This window comes from Leptopilina boulardi, unplaced genomic scaffold (genome assembly GCF_019393585.1).
Source record: "Leptopilina boulardi isolate dan_hultmark-lab unplaced genomic scaffold, ZJU_Lbou_2.1 LbouV2_325, whole genome shotgun sequence".
NCBI lineage: Eukaryota > Metazoa > Arthropoda > Insecta > Hymenoptera > Figitidae > Leptopilina > Leptopilina boulardi.
The window spans coordinates 3,738,503-3,756,957 of NW_026137891.1; the positions used below are offsets into that span (position 1 = coordinate 3,738,503).

Below are 18,455 nucleotides of genomic sequence, written 5' to 3' on the forward strand. Positions count from 1 at the left end.
TAAATTTAACAATTTTTTTGATAATTGACATTAATGATGACGTGACGTCAGAAAATTTTATTTTATTATCATTTTTGTCGAATTATCCACCTTCGTGAAATGGGATTATAGGAATCGCGACGTGTCATTAAATAAGGATTAGGCTGTGCTGCTCTTTAATTTTCCTCACTGAACTCTAAATGAATTGCAAATTCTCTTTTTACACTTTAACTGCCCATTTCTCACTGAATTTAGAAAACATTAACTTTTCTAATATGTAATTTATTATATCCGAACATTAAATTAATGTCGATTAAACTGATTAGATATTTTTTATTTTATAGGAATAATTCTTTATATTTTTACCTTTCGAATATAATTTGTTTAATAGGCATTTTAATTATATTAATATTAATTATTATAATTAACTATGTCAATAATTATATATTACTAATATTATCATTAATATTATTATTGTTTTTAATGCTTTTTCTATCATAAATTGTTATCTAATATTTAAATTTTAATTGATTTACGCGGTAAATGTATCGAAGCTTGCGCGCACGCGCAAAGTAGTTTATCGAAATATATCGATGGTGACGTCACAGCACGATGTCACCGTGAACGGAAGCACAACGTTAAGTAACAATTAACGTTAATTATACATAAAAAATGTTTTCTACGGTTTCAAATTGATGATAATCGTTATTAGTGCATATTTCCAAAATATTAATGAATAAATTTCGAGGAGAAAATCATAAGTGTCTCACGTAATCGAGGAAAGAAGTGGAGATTCTCTTATGTTGGGTTAGGTTCGTCAATTTACAATATTTTCCTTTATTTAGTGAAATATTCTGAACAATTATTGTTAATATTGGTAAATTTAGTAAAATTCTATACTATTTATTGTATTTTTATCGGATTTGGTAAAAATTTTTCATTAATTAAGAAACATGTTTCGTGACATCTGCGCATGCGCAGTACTCAATTCACGCGAGTTTGTGGGAAATTTTTGATAAAAGTAATTTGTTCAAGTTTTTAATTATTTATAATATATTTACGATTTGCGATGAGTTCTAAAAATGGTGAATAAATAGTAACATTTATAAATGTGCTTTTAGTAAATATTGCCATTAATTGAGACAAAAGTAAATAATTTAAACCTTACGCTTTCTCTAATGGATAATCGAGAAAACGGTTAATTATTAATTAATTATATCAATAATAATGTATTATTAATATTATTATTGTTTTTAATGATTTTTCTATCATAAAATGTTTTCCAATATTGAAATTTTTATTTATTTTCGCGGTAAATGTATCGAAGCTTGCGCGCACGCGCAGAGTAGTTTATCGAAATATATCGATGGTGACGTCACAGCACGATGCCAACGTGAAGGGAAGCACAACGTTAAGTAACAATTAACGTTAATTATACACAAAAAAAGTTTTCTACGGTTTCAAATTAATGATAATCGTTATTAGTGCATATTTCCAAAATAGTAATGAATAAATTTCGAGGAGAAAATCATAAGTGGCCCACATAATCGAGGAAAGAAGTGAAGATTCTCTTATGTTGGGTTAGGTTCGTTAATTTTCAATATTTTCATTTATTTAGTGAAATATTCCAATCAATTATTGTTAATATTGTTAAATTTAGTAAAATTCTATACTATTTATTGTATTTTTATCGGATTTGGTAAAAATTTTTGCATTAATTAAGAAATACGTTTCGTGACATCTGCACATGCGCAGTATTTAATTCACGCGAGTTTTATGGGAAATTTTTGATAAAAGTAATTTGTGCAAAATTTTAATTATTCATAATGTTTACGATGAGTTCTAAAAATGGTGAATAAACAGTAACGTTTATAAATGTGGCTTTTATTCAATATTGCCATTAATCGAGACAAAAGTGAATAATGTTAACCTTGCGCTTTCTCTAATGGATAATCGAGAAAACGTTTAGTTTTCACTTTCGAAGAAAGCATTTAGCGAATAACCAAGATGAATAGAAACTTGTAACCCTGAGATTGTATAGTTGACCTTAACTTGCCGCAAATAGTGAATAGTTAAATAGTTATTGTTTTCTATAAAAAAAAAGTAAACAATCGTGTTTCTTAAAATAGGTATTTTTATTTTCTTACTATTTTTTTTTATTTATTTATTTATCACTAAATATTAATTTATTATTAATATTTTATTAATTTTTAAATATTAATTTAGTATTTAATACATAATTAAGTAAAGTTTTATTTTAAATAAATAAAAAAAATTAAATGAAAATAAATAATTAAATTTTATTTTTAAATTCTATTAAAATCGGCGGGGGGATGCTTTTAGAACTATATCCAAATTAATTAGTTTTGACATTATTAAATAAATAATCAATTATCCAAATTAATTTAATTACTAAATTAATTATTCAATAATTAAAAAATTATGTTTTTATTTTCATTTTATTTTTTTTACTATACATTTTATTAAATTAAAACAACCAATCGCGTTTCTTAAAATAGGAATTTTTATTTTATTTACTTATTTTTTATATTTATTATTAATATTTAAATATTAATTTAGTATTAAATATTTATTTATTGATGAATAAATGTTGTTTCAAATCGTTTTAAAAACTTTACTGCGATAGTAATTTTAATTAATTTGACAATCGAAAATATAATGTCCAAGTCTCATTTAATGAATAGTCGATAAAATTTGTCAATCTATTTTAGGAGAGAATCGTAAATATTAAAAGTTATTATTTATTAAAGTAATTAAATTTTTTTTTAAATATTCAAGAAATAAATATTGAATACATACTTCTTTTTTTATATATAAATTTATAAAGTCGAAATTGTCTGTAGAAAAAAATTTTGTAAAGCGTTATCTAGGTGTGTTTTATTATACGTGGGCGAGTAATGGGTCATAAAGGATGGGTCTCAAGGGAGTCATTTAACTTGTCTGATGTATATATGGATTACAAATGATAACTTAGAAGGTGATGACGTTACAATACCTGGACTTTTGTGTTCATTAAAGTGATCGATATGTGGTACTCTAAAAGTCGCACATTAGTCAGATGAACGTCAATCTTAATTTTAAACTTGCATCGTTTAATATATGAGGCACTCTTTAAACTGACTTTTATTATCCTCATTTATGGACATATTTCAAAAAACTTTTCACTAATGTGTCCAATTATATAAAAGTTTTTCCTATAAATTTTAATCTCATTTACAGTGAATTGATATTTTCATTAAAAATAATATAATTATTATTTATAAATTGAGATTTGGACAATTTTTTTTTCAATTTTAATAAGTTAGATGAGAAATTTGAAAATAATTTAAAAGTCGAATGAAAAGGTATATTCATATAATATTAAGTGGATGGCATCAGCAAAATGGAAAATCGTATTACAACGATCTAAATTGCGCAAAATGATACGCAACCGCACACGCTTCTCGCGAATGCAACGTAAACGCAAATCGGTTCGCGAAACTTTGAAATCGTAGGTCGCGTTTAAATGCGGACAATATTTAATCCATCTGCGAATAAATCAGTTAGTTTGAATACACACCTGTATATACTAAATAATGCGCAGATTACCTTTGAGCATATATATAGTACACATACATTATGCCTGGAAAATTATTGTTCCAATTGCAACATTATGTGAGACTCACCTGCGTCACGTGTGCAATAATGTCTAATATAAACGCAAAGTCTTGTCACTTTCGATGTATAAATGCCACTTGTGTTATAATAGAAAAACACGAATTAAAGGGGATAAGTTAATTTGTACCTGCCATGATAATTATCAATGTCTTTCTTTAATATGTGTTTGTGTGTCTCACATTTTTCATTAGAAATTTCTCTATTATCCTCTATATATCTCTCGAAACGATTAATCGATAATCGCGAACAAATATCTTTGGTATTCAAATGTATGAGATCGTTAGTTTCTTTTTCTGAGATATTATCGTACAGAGCGTCTCTTCTAATTGAGAATTATCTTTTAGAAGAGAAAAAAAAGTTCATGTAACATGAGTCTTATAATTGGATATTATCTTTTAAATGCGAGAAAAAGTTTTGTAAAGTCGGATTATCTTTTGTTTCATTGCGAAATTAATTATATATTTAAATTCCGATTTGATTACAATATTTTTTAAAATTTTGTTAGTCCACAGGCCTCGGATTATACGACTTTTTCGACTATTTCCGACTTTTTTTCAAAAATACGACTTTTTTCGACTTATTTTAATAAAATGCGACTATTTCGACTTTTTTTTACATTTACAAAAAAAAATTTTAAATAAAATATTTTTTTTTAGTATAAAATGCAAATCTTCTTCATATCTTCATTATTTCAATTATTTAAAAAAAATTTTAACTAAAATTCTTCACTAAATTAATTATTTTTAATAATTTTAAATGAAATTCATCACAAATTCAATTATTTCAAATTATTTTTCAATTAAAATTTTTATGAAATTTAACAATTGTTTATAATTTTAAAAAAATTTCAAATAAGATTACCAGAAATTTTTAATTCAAATTCATAAATCAATTCAAAATCAAATAAAATTCAATTATTTTCAAAAATTTCAATTCAAAATCAACTAAAATTAACTTATTACCCAAAATTTCAATTCAAAATCAAATAAAATTCAATTGTTTTCAAAATTTTCAATTCAAAATCTTTTAAAATTCAATAATTATCCAAAATTTCAATCCAAAATTAATTATTATCAAAATTTTCAATGAAACATCAACTAAAATTGAATTATTATCCAAAATTTAAATTATAATTCAATTATTTTTCAAAATTTCAATTCAAAATCAAAGAAAATTCAATTGTTTTCAAAATTTTTAATTCAAAATCAAATAAAATTCAATTGTTTTCAAAATTTTCAATTCAAAATCTTTTAAAATTCAATAATTATCCAAAATTAATTATTATCAAAATTTTCAATCAAAAATCAACTATAATTGAATTATTATCCAAAATTTCAATTATAATTCAATTATTTTCAAAAATTTGAAATCAAAAGCTTCTAAAATTTAATTATTTCTAAAATTATCCATCGAAAATTTTTTGTAATTTAACAATTTCAATTATAACTCTAAGGAAATTAAATTATTTTTAACTATTTTTGTAATATTCTTTGAAAATTCAACTATCTGAAACCATTTTTCAATGAAAAATGGTTTTCAAATTATTGTATTTTTGTCCGCAATTTCTAATAAATTTTTTAGTGAAATCATCAAAATTTTTAATTAAAAATCACTTGAAGTTCATTGAATTTTAAAAATCTCAATTGTAAATCTTTGAAAATTCAATTACCTTTAAAAAATGTTATCTCAAATTATTTGATAAATTATTTTTAGTTCTGTAAAATTTAATTATTGTCTGAAAATTAACAAAATCTTTTGAAATTCAATTATTTCTAAAAATTTCAACTTCAACCCTTCCAAAAGTATTATTATTTAAAAAAAAATTTTTTATTTAAAAATCTATAAAATATTTTTGTTAAAATAAAAAAAATCGACTTTTTCGACTTTTTTTGGAATATAAATCGACTAAAACGACTTTTTTTGTGCCTTTAAGTCGATCCGAGGCCTGAGTCCAAAATATGCCAACAAAGTTATTTTGAATTTTTATTTATCTTTTTGATACAGTTCCTCATATTTTTATATTTTTCTCAAATATTTTAGTTTATGTAAATCAAAATATTTAACTCATTATTTTGAATCGATTAATTTTTTATAAGCAAGTAAATTCTGTATTGATTTGATTTTCCTTTGATTCATGCTAACAAAAGAAATGTCTCTAAATAACCTATATATTTTCAATAGGTTTATTAGTCGGTAATGAATATGATTGACTTAATATTTTATTGTCATAAAATTATACTTAGTCATTTCTAATAATAAAGAATTATTTTTAGAGAACAATATCCATGTAATTTATTTTCGAAATAATACAAAATAATAATAACCAAATAAGTGAAAAGTTATTAATACAGATTTGGAGACTATAATAATGAGTATATTAATAATTAATTGAATCCGATGAATTATTCAATAAATTGCCAAAAATATTTTTAAACCTCTTTGCAAATCACTTTACTGTTTTAAAAAGAATGATTTTTTTTTCTTTTTGTTTTTTTATTTCTTTTTTCATTACTTAACGAAAACACTTAAAGGAAAAAATATTAATGCACCCCTAATTGCGATTTTTTTTAATATTTAAAAATTAATAAATATTAAAATTATTAATTTATTAAATATTTTATTATAAATTAAATTTCAATTTTGTAATAAAGCCACGAACTCACGTGACGCCGATTACTCTCTGTATATCTCACAGTAAATCAGTGTTCATCTTCCACTTTTTGTTTCGTCATAAAACTTATTGCATACACAATTGAGAATCACGAAAACTTAAAACTATTCAATTAACTTTTAGAGAAACATCGTTTTGCAATAAAAAATAATCAGATTTTAATGACGTTAAAACAGTAATATTTTTTCAATTATTTGAAAATTTTTATTCATTTTATCAAAAAGCTTATAGAAAAAATACAGAATTTTTTTTTATAAAAATTTTTATTTTTTTTGCATTAGAATTTTTCTTTTTTATATCATAAAATGAACCATTATCTTTTTTATTTTATTTTAAAAATGAAAAATGAAAATCGATAAATTGAAAATGCAATAAGTTATATGGGAAATGTATGTCTGTCAAGTACTACAAATGTTGCAAATGTACTTGAGCTATTTAACGAGCCTGTGTTGAGAATTACAAGAAGATTCACGTATAAGGTGTGTGAGGAAATATCTGGCGCAAGAACAGTAGATCTTAATGGATCAAGATTTTATATTTACGTAGACTTTTGCAAAACAAACATTCTTCATTTATATTTTATTAATTTATTAATTCTCAAGTGTCCCGTATCTATTGAGAAAATTCCAATTGTTCGAATAATTTACATCGTGGAATATAATTATATTCATAGGCATTAAATGATTCATTATTTATGGCATATTTGGACTAACATATATTGATAAATCATTTTTTATGTATAAAAAAAATATAATTTAATAATCTTTTTTAAGAAAAATTTTTTTTTTACATTAGAAGTTTGAAATTAGATATATATTTGATATAATTAAAAACTTCCACTTACTTAAAAATTCATATACCGGAATGAAAATTCTCTCAGGAGAATTCCACTTGGCTTGTGTTTCGTAATCAAGGGGACAAGTAGAAATAGGAGAGTACGTGGACACAGTGGAATTGCATATATATACATACTGTACTGGTATTATTAATTATTACGTGAGGGGTGGAACGAGGAGGGCGGCAGTTTTAGCGTAGTAGGATAATCGAATAATTTGACGAGGATTTCGTTACCAGGGAACGAGGGATGTTTGTCTTCTCTTCAGACAGATGACAGATATATATAAAGGACGTGAGGACATTAAACTCGAAAAAAAGCTTTTGTGTATTAAAAATGTGTTTAAAAAATAAGTTCTCCGATTTAGAATTTTTTGGAATTTTTTTTCAAATAATGCGGATGGGGCATTCTATGGGAAATTTTCATTGAAAATTTTTTTTTATCCGAAACATTTTTTTTCGAAGTCTATATGAAAAATAAGGAAATACGTATTTTTTTATTTTTTTATTTGATGAAATGATTTTTTGAAATTTAACGTCAACGAAGAAAGTGTGTTTTTGGAACATTTTTTAATCTATTGTACTAAGAAATTAAAAATTATGCTGCATATGAAATTTGTTCATTTTTTCTCAAATTTTTCAAATATGTGCTCAAAAATAACGTACCTATAACAGAAGCAACAAAAAAGTTGAAATTAAACTTATAAAGTGAGTTTTCTCAAAAGAGACATTTTCGACTTTTAATTTTTTTTTTTGCATTACAATCTCTGATGATTGAAGAATTTTTTCCCCTATCTGCGAAAGTGGTATTTTTAGTTTTTAAATTACTATTTATAATTTTTTTTTAGTACGGCTCACAGAATTTAAGCATTTTTTCTACAAATATAACCTTTTTCCATTAACATTAATTTGTTTTTTTTTAATTTTCATAAAAACATACTAAAAATCGTTGCGTCAAGCTTAAAAATTGTAAATAGTAATTTAAAAACTAAAAATACCACTTTCGCAGATAGGGGAAAAAATTCTTCAATCATCAGAGATTGTAATGCAAAAAAAAAAAATTAAAAATCGAAAGTGTCCATCTTTGGGAAAACTCACTTTATAAGTTTAATTTCAACTTTTTTGTTGCTTCTGTTATAGGTACGTTATTTTTGAGCACATATTTGAAAAATTTGAGAAAAATGAACAAATTTCATATATAGCATAATTTTTAATTTCTTAGTACAATAGATTAAAAAATGTTCCAAAAACACACTTTCTTCGTTGACGTTAAATTTCAAAAAATCCTTCATTTTCATCAAATAAAAAAATAAAAAAATACGTATTTCCTTATTTTTCATATAGACTTCGAAAAAAAATGTTTAGGACAAAAAAAAATTTTTAATGAAATTTTCCCATAGAATGCCCCGGATTTATATAGGAACTTTAGGAATAGCTATTTGGATTGAAATTGGAAAAAATGATATTAAATAATATTTTTTTTGCAGTAACTAGAAAAAAGTAAAATTTGAAGTAAAAAATAATTTTTTAAAATCACTTAAAAATTTTTATAAAAATAAAATTTAAATAATTTAAAAATATAATCATCATATAAAAAATTTTATTTGTTTCAAATAATCGATGACAGTTATCAAATAAATATTTTTTTGAACTACACGCAAAAAAAAAATCTTTACCTAGATCAGCTATATGTTTCTCTAAAATAGCGAAAGTTTACACTATTCTAGAGAAATATATCGCTGTTCCAGAGAAACTTATCGCTATTACAGGTGAAAATTTTTTTTCGTGTAAATATATTTTTTTTTTTATTTGAGTCAATTAAATTTTGTTTCAATTACAGAAATAATTATAGTTTTAAATAAATAATTTATTCTTTATCTATAAATAAATATATAAAAATTATTTGTTACAAATAAATATTTATTTGATAATAGTCAAGTAACTGATTATTTGAATGAAATAATTTTTTTTTTTCGGTGCAGAATAAGCATAATTTTTCATATATAAAAAAATATATTGTTATTTTTGGAAACCTAAACCGGAATTTATTGAAACCGAGTATTCGGTATCCGCGCTTGGAATAATTTTATTTTTCACTCTAGGAAAATTTAAATAGAAAATGTGTTTTTAAAAAGGTATTGAAAAATACAGTAAATTTTTTTTTATTTTTGGTCAGTTCAGAAATGAATTTTTTTTTTGGGAATATTGATGCTTCTCTAGACTTGAGGTGAATTTAAAGCGATTTTTTTATGAATTTTGGTATTTTTTTTTGTTTCTTGACGAAATGGGAGACATCAACCCCGCATTCGTGGAAGTTATCAAGGTGTCAGGTTACGGAGATTTCAACAGAGGCTTGAACACGATGCCAAATCGAGGTCTATTGAGGTCTCGCTTTTTGCTCTATTTTTGTCTCTCTCTCTCTTTTCTGTTCTCTTACTTTCGGCGCAAACGCATTATCGCAAACCATATCGACCCCTCTCACCACACATACTACAACATTGATAATTCACGTCTACATATGTAGACAGTATCGTTTTTGTTGGTTTTGTTGTTGTTATGGGGTTACTCCTCTTGTTTTACTGTTGTAGCCATGCGAATATATATATGAGGATGCGTAGGGCGAGGCTTGTTTTACTCTCCTGCTCATCATATAATTCAAGTTGTGGAAGCTCGACCCCGACGAGTTTCCACTGGGGCTAATGAAGTATCACATTAACCGGAAATGTGACACCCCACGCACCCACAGGTCGACAACTCCTCTTATTCAACTCTCTCTCTCTCTCTCCTTCTCTTTTGGAGCAAAATTTTTGATTGTGTATCCAATTTTCTATTTCGTTTCAATTTCCCTATATTTTGTTACATGCAATTAATTTGCCAGTAAAAAAAATAATTTTTTGAGAAATATTTTTTTAATTTCGTTTCCTTTTTCTCCGGTGATTGATTTTTTATATTTCTTCAAATATTGCAAAAATTATTAAATTTTGAGAATAGTGAAACATTTAAATGTTTTCTTTCAAAACAAATTTAAATTTCATTTCCTTTTCCCCTGTGTTCTTGATTTTTATTTCTTCAAATATTACAAAAATTGAAAATTATTCTATAAAGAAAATATAAATAAGCTGCTGTTTGCAGAAAGGAGAATTTTTTTTTTTCTCTTCACTGCAATGTAAATTTTCTGGTTTTCTTTTTATAGGTTCATATAAGACGACTAGCCTTGACTTTTTCCGTGAAATTGTGTTTTTAAGATTTAATTCCATCTATATTTGAAATTGAATAATTTAGTATACTGTTTTTATTTTTTATTTCTTATTAGGTTTGGAAAATATAAGTAAATTTTACGGAAATAAAAATAATTTTTTTAAAATGAAAACAAATAATTAAATTTTAAGTAATTTTAAAGTAATTTTGTCGATGTTGTGTCAAAAACTTGAATTTAAAGTTTATAGGTACATGCATTAATGACACGATTACACGGTTTTAGAGAAAGAGGGGAAATTTGTGGGTGGAACCAAGAGCAGAATTAATTTCAAATCTTCTAAGACTACGGGGGGTTTCTTGTAGATTGAACGTACGCTTAGTTAATCTCACGCGGTTGCAACTTGCTGAAAAGCAATGAGGAACCTCTTGATCTCATTTTCCTTGAGGAACACTATCCATTAAACATTTACGTATTTCATACATTATCCCATATTTATATAGCAAAATTCATAAAGTTATACGTAAAATCATAAAATAAAAATTCATATTAAATTCATTACAATTAAATTAATTACAAAAAATTAATATAATAAATTTCGGATTAAAACTTTTTAATTTTACTTTATGTATGTTAAAAAAAAGAAATTATTTAACGATTACATTTTTTTATATATGTAAAAAAATTTTAAAAGTGAACAGTGAAAATTTGATTTTTTTATTTAATTTACATTTTTTTTTGTCGGCACTGAGAAAAATTGTTTAACACAATTCGGAAAAAAAATGTCACAAGGGAAATTTGCGTACCTCTAAAAATTCTGAACTGCTGAAAAATTTAAATAAAACTGAATTAAATGAACGTAGTGTAAAAAACGAATTTAATTGAAAATTATTAATATTTTAAAATTAAAAAAAAAATTACTACAATTTAATTTTTATTAATAGAATCAAATTTTTTCAAAATAACAATTTAATTTTTCAAATTTTTCTCACGTAAATAAAATATAAATAAAATTGTGTCACTTTTTTGCGGGGGCAAAAATTATAATAAAAGGGAAATTTATATTTGTGACAAATAATACTTTATTGCTGTTTAAACAAATATTTTATGTATTATTTCATTTATTTTTCTGGAAAAAAACTATTTTTACGCTTATGTATTTTCCTTGAAAAATGTTTATTGATAATTTTTCTTTCGGTAAATTTATTCCGAAAATTATGAGAATATTTTAAAAGTATGATATATTTTTTTTAAACATATTTTTTTCTTGTATTCGATAAGCGAATGAAACCTGTTAAAATCATTTTAATTAATACAATTGAAACCTATTTGAATAATTACGTTTTTAATAATTAAAGAAAATGTATCAAGTTACAATATATATTTGAAAATAATATTTAAAATTAATTAATTAGATAATAAATGTAAACAAAATATGAAATTGAAAAAAATAGGGTAAATTTTTTATAGTAAAAAAATATATGAGAAGATAAATTAAATAGAAATAATTTGTAATACACCCAGAGAAATTATTTATTTGAACCAAATAAAATAACCAAATGAATAATTACGTTTTTAATAATTAAAGAAAATGTATCAAGTTACAATATATATTTGAAAATAATATTTGAAACTAATTAGATAATAAATGTAAACAAAATATGAAATTGAAAAAATAAGGTAAATTTTTTATAGTAAAAAATATATGAGAAGATAAATTAAATAGAAATAATTTGTAATATACCCAGAGAAATGATTTATTTGAACCAAATAAAATATATTTGAGTTAAATAAACGTATATTTGTCTCAGAGCCTACTTAACTTATTTATTTGGCATAAATAAAAATTTTATTTGTCAGAAATAAATTTTTCTTTGGCTCAAATAAATTTTTTATTTCAATGAAATAAAATATTATTTGCAACAAATAAATGAGTTAGTAGGCTCGGAGACAAATATACCATTTCTCTTAGAGGGAAAGAAAAATTAGAAGTTGGTAAAAAAAAATTCTGTGACTTTTTCTTTATCATCATCGAATTAGACACAATTATATCGATTCTATTATCGGCAATTTGGACATGTTCCTTTCACAGATACTTATTTCGTTTGGAAACTAAATAGAAGCTAAAGTTTGCATAGAATTCACATCCAATTATATATTTCCACGTAGTATCAACATTTACGATTTTCGAAAATTACCTGTACTAAAAATTTATTCTAATAGAGGAAATAAAAGAACTGTTAGTTTTGAGAATTTAGGGGAAAAAATCCATAATTACGCAAAATAAAAAAATTTTAAGAGGAAAAATTAAAATTTGTAAAAATGAAGTTTTTCCGCATCTCATATTTTACGCTATAAATAAATTTATAGTTGAAAAAAAATTTCCAAGATTTTCCATTTGAATTGATCAATCTTCCTTTTTCCCCTCTGGGAAAATAGTCTTCAATTTTTATTTTCTAGAAAAAGATCCGCTGTGTAAATTCGTTTGGTTTCAATGTTGAGATAGTTTCGTGGTGGTAGGATAAAAAAGGGGTGTGAGGGATTTTTTTTTTATGAACTATGTAAGTGATCCAATTTGAAAAAATATATTTCTATATATATATATTGGTTTGAAAAAATTGATCGATAAATGATAATCGCGAATGACCCTTAAAAATGGTCGTTATAACCTGTCGGAGGTTCGGCCTTTTGGTACGAGGTCGAGCTGACCCAGATCGTGGGGTTCACCTCACCTGTACATTCGGTTCCTACAATCGTTAACCAGGATTCTGCGCACCTCGTATCATTTCACAAGGACACCTTTACACCTTGCACTTTATTCGTTTATCCTCAACAGAATGAAGCTTTCATATACCTTCGGCTCAAGTGTCTTCACTATATGAGTTACATTTCACATTTGTAATAAACCACAAGACATCAAATTTCGAATTAAGAATGAGGAGCATTTTATTTACAGCTTTGAAATCCATCTTCTTTTCAGTAGGGTCTTGAAAAAAATAAGATTTTAGAGAAATTTTATTAAAAAAATTTTTTTTATATTTTTTCTTTTGAAAGAATATTTTATTTTCTAGAATAATTAATAATAATAATTTTTTTTAGTTGATTTTTTCCTAAAGGTTTGTTTAAAAAATGCTATAGTAATATTTTTATTATTCTACTTATATAATTTATTTTTAGTTAATTTAGTTCTATTATAATTTTCATCAGAAAATTGTTATTTTAACAAAAGTTTGTTCTACAAAAATAGTTGTTTAAAATAAAATTTAAGTAATTTTGAAAAGTTTATAAAATAACTATATTGTATAAAGATTCTAAGTTCTTCGTTTGATTGAATACACGAATTTTCCTCTAGTTATACTTACATGAAAATTTAAACCCTTTCAGACTAAAAGGAAAGTTGAAAAGTTTTCATTTTAGATGAAAGCATCAGTGGAACTTGTATTCCCTTCGTGTTTTGCAATTTAGGAAATATAAATTTTGATTTATATATTTAGTTTACAAGATTCTAATTTACAACTTTCAATGTTAACATTTTTTCGGTTCATTGAAGAATAAAAAGTAAAAAACATATATAAACTTACAATTTATTCTACATAAATTTTTGAAAAAAAAAATTATTCGGTTCAAATAATCCATTAACTTGTTTATTATTAAACAAATAATTTTTAGGATAAATTATTTTAAAAAATTTATTTTATTATATTATTATTTTTATAATTATAATTATTATAAATAAAAAATAAAAATTGTTTTTTTAATTTTCAGGTGTTCGTTTCTTGAGGGAGAGGTGTTTGTTGCGGAGCAGCTCCTGGAGGAGATCGGGCATAGCTGAGCGCAGTTCAATGTATGTTTTATCAATTTTTTTTCTTAATTTTCGTATTTTTAGAATTTTATAATATTATTGTAATTAAGAGCAGTGTGTCTTAATTCATATATTTAGAAATAATAACTTCAATTTAAAATACCAGAAAATATTTTTTTTTTTAATTTTCAGCCAATTGTAGCAGAGGAGGAAAGATTCGTCTATATTTGAAGAAAAAGTATGCTGCTATCGTATCTTTAACGCCTCGCGGAAAATCGCAAATAGTAAGTTTTTTAATTCAATAATTAATTTTAAACAAATTAAAATTTACAAAATTTAGAAATAATGATAAATTATACTATTGAAAACATTTTTTTTAATATTTACTGCCAGTGAAAAATAGTTTTCAAAATGAACACTGAAAAAAGGGTTTGGTATTCACAACCAAAACGTTTGGTTGGTATTTAAGCAACCAAATGTTTTTTGTTGAATCAACAAAATTTTCGTTGTCCCAATCAAACTTTAGTTATATTAGGACAACAAAAATTCTTTTTTTCTAATTTTGGTTGTGTTAAACAAATTTTGATTGAGACAATTAAAATTTTGTTGATTCAACAAAAAAATTTTGGTTGCTTAAATACCAACCAAACGTTTGGTTGTCAATACCAAACCCTTTTTTCAATGTGAAATCTTTTTAGAAATAATAGTGACAAAAATATAAACAGAATTAATTAATTATTATTATTATTTATTATCTTAAATAAATAATTTTGTTTTTTTTTAATTTTCAGTCTATTCCAGGAAGGAAGCTTTCCTCTATTTAAAGAGAGAGAGAGAGAGCATGGTGTCATCGTATATCTAACACGACGAAGAAATTCGCCATAGGTAAGTTGATTAATTTTAAACAAATTTATTTATTTATTTTTAATATTTAGTAGAATTTTCGAAAATAATTGTTTTTATTTAAATAATAAATAACATAATTCATTTAAATAATGGATAAATTATTTAAGTTTTAATTAATTTTTATTTTTTCAGTGTTTTTTCAGTTTATGATCAAAGAAACAATCTGAAGGACAGGAAGGATGTGGAAGAAGAAAAGTGGTCCCTGCATACTTTTTTTTTATCAAATTTTTTGTTTTCTTTCTTATTTTTTTTATAAAATTTTTTTTAACGCTCCCGGCCTCGCGCAGAAGTGCGAGCAAGAAAGAGGGATCCTTGGGAGCTGGCCTGAAGCGCTCGAGAAGTGGCGATGTAACTTTTGCCCCGACGTGGGACTCGCCGATCGGTGAGTCATTTTTTATTTAACCCCTTCCCTGTTTTGATTTTGATTTCCATTATTTTGAAATTAAAATTATTTACAGATTGAAAATTAATTTTTTTCAGATATTATTTTTAATTTATTATAAATTTTGCAATAATTTTCTTGAATAAAAAAAAATTTTAATTAATATAAATAAATATAAAATATATATTTTGATTTTGATATAAGTTTTTAAAAACAGGGAAGGAAAAACAGCAGCATAGTGACATCATTGGCAAAATTTATAATACTATAGAAATAATTATTATAATTATGTATTATAATTATAATATATTATGATAATGTATGATATTATTTTTGTCAATATTTTTTATTGTTCATATATTGTGCATGTCATTTATACTGTTTAATTTGTTGAAAATTTAATGTTTTGTAATTTTTTTCTTATGATTTAAAGTAATTTTCTTTTATTTAAAAAAAGTAATTGTAAATGAAAAACTAAATTTTATTAGTAATTTTAAAGTTATTAATAATATATAAATTTTTCTAGTTTTGCATATAAAATTTTTGATTTAATTATTGAGTTTAAAGTTAATGCATGTGAAATTTGAAAGTTTTAATTTTTTGATAAATTCATTTGATGACTAATTAAAAGTTTTTCTTTCAGGAAGTTTTTCTTTTAGTAGAAGTGAGGTAGTTTTGTTTCGCTTTAAATATAGCTATAGGTAGGAAATTCGGTAAAATTTGTAGGTTTTTTTTTCGTTTTAAATATAGTTCTAGGTAGGAAAATCGCGGAAATTTTTGTTTAGTGTTTAGGTGTGTTACATGTAAGTAACTGGAAGTACCAGTGAAAATATATTTGTCTTGAAATTTTTATTTTTATGTCACTATGTTGCACCAATTTTTAGTTTTTTATTTATAAATTTTTTAATTGTATTAATGATTTGTGCATGTTTAATTGACTATTATTTACAGTTGAATCATCGTGGTGAGAAATAATAATGATATTTATTTTTTAATTCTATTGACGTCGATGAAATGCACAACGTTTAATTTTACTTTTAAAAATTGTTAATCAAAAAATGTTGAAAAAATTTTTTAGACAAAAAAATATAATTTGAAAAATAGTAATTAATGTTTTGTAGGTAAATTTTTCTTTTAAAAATTGTTGATGGAGAAAAGTTGAAAATATAGAGACAAAAAATATAATTTGCACAGTAAGATATTTTTTTCCTTCTAAATCGTTGATGATAAACATTGTGAATTTTATCGACACTTTTATTAATCATTCATTTTTTTTCAGAAATCTGTAAAAAAATTTTGTTATATTCTTAATTTATGAATATTTAATATCAATATTTATTTATTATTTATATATTAGATTGTTATATATTTAATTTATGTGAATTATTATATGTGAACGACCCTGAAAAAAATTATTTGGTTTTAGTAAATATTTTTTTAATAAATAATAGATTATTAGGGGCCGTTTATAAATTACGTCATACATTTTTTTTTACCTTTTTTGACCTCCCCCTCCATTTTGAAGTGTGACGTATTTTATAGACGACCCTATTGAATAAAATAAAATTTTTTTCAGTGTACTGTTCACGCAAAGAAAAAATTAAATAATATACATTACATTAAAATAAAAATATTTTTATTTGAAAAAAATATAAATAGATGAAAAATTGAATACAGCCGCGTTTTTGTAGATATAAAGACTAGTGTATATAGAAAATATTCAAGTCCCTCAGGAATTACTCCTTTCATTTCAATGGCACTTAGAAGACAAATATTTATAGTGTCTTCAGCGTCTAAACTGAAAAACAAAACCTGTCCCCGTATATAGACGAGACAACGTAAAATGGAAAGAGGCAAAAGCCACCCCTGTCACGGGGTTAGGTATACCCCACGGGATTAACCTTTAATTCTATCCGTGCTCGACAGACCCCTCGTCCTTGGAAAAGAACAACGACTGCGTACACGTTGAATATTGGCAAAAGTTAAATCTCCCAAAGCTTGTACTATATATATATACAAAATTATATAGAAAACAATCAAAAAAGTAAAAGTTTCTTTATTCGATTTTTTTTTTATTAAGATTGTATTTTGTCCCTTAAAAACATTTTCTTATAAGTTATTTTTTTCATGGCAAAAGTATTTTTCTATTAAAGAAATAACTTTTTTTTTTGTTAAAGAAGTATTATTTTTGTAGCAAAGGAATTTAAAAAGTATTTTTTTCATTAAAATATATTTTTTCTAAAAATATTTTTACTTTTTTTTTAGTATAAAAAATAAATATTTTAAGAAATATATTTTAATGTGAAATATATTTTTAAATACTTTTACTATAAAAAAAATACTTTTATATTTTTAATACAAAAAGACTTTATAGATAAAAAGATTTACCTGGAAAAGCGAAAGATTTTATTAGAATAGCAAAAGTTTTAAATGTTTCAGTTAAATTTTTCTCTATTCTAGTGAAACCTTTCGCATATAAAGATTTTTTCCGTATTAGTACAAAAACACTTTTAAGTGTGGAAAAATAATTTTAGCAACAAAATACCTACTTTTTAGTACAAAATACTTTTTAATAAAAATACTTTTTAATAAAAATACTTTTTAGTAAAAATACTTTTTAATAAAAATACTTTTTAGTAAAAATACGTTTTAATAATAATACTTTTTAATAAAAATACTTTTTAGTAACAAAATACTTATTAATAAAAATACTTTTTAGTTCAAAATACTTTTTAATAAAAATACTTTATAATAAAAATACTGTTTAATAAAAATACTTTTTAGCAAAAATACTTTTTAATAAAAATACTTTATAATAAAAATACTGTTTAGTAAAAATACTTTTTAGCAAAAATACTTTTTAGTAACAAAATACTTTTTAGTACAAAATACTTTTTAATAAAAATACTTTTTAGTAACAAAATACTTTTTAGTACAAAATGCTTTTTAATAAAAATACTTTTTAGTACAAATACTTTTTAGTAAAAAATACTTTATAGTAAAGAAA

General features: G+C 23.5%; 1 protein-coding gene and 1 long non-coding RNA gene across 4 annotated transcripts in view; one reads left to right on the forward strand and one right to left on the reverse strand.

Moving 5' to 3' along the window:
* LOC127284532 (choline O-acetyltransferase) overlaps window positions 1-18,455 on the reverse strand; it is a 44,474-nt gene that overhangs the window by 6,727 nt on the left and 19,292 nt on the right. The window lies entirely within an intron of this gene.
* Window positions 562-15,681, forward strand: LOC127284673 (uncharacterized). Of its 3 annotated transcripts, none has more exons than XR_007843511.1 (5): window positions 562-791; window positions 14,124-14,202; window positions 14,353-14,444; window positions 14,952-15,045; window positions 15,199-15,681. It is a non-coding gene; the product is annotated as an uncharacterized LOC127284673 (long non-coding RNA). The 3 variants fall into 3 exon arrangements; XR_007843513.1 differs by lacking the exon at window positions 562-791 and adding an exon at window positions 1,429-1,564; XR_007843512.1 differs by lacking the exon at window positions 562-791 and adding an exon at window positions 13,063-13,337.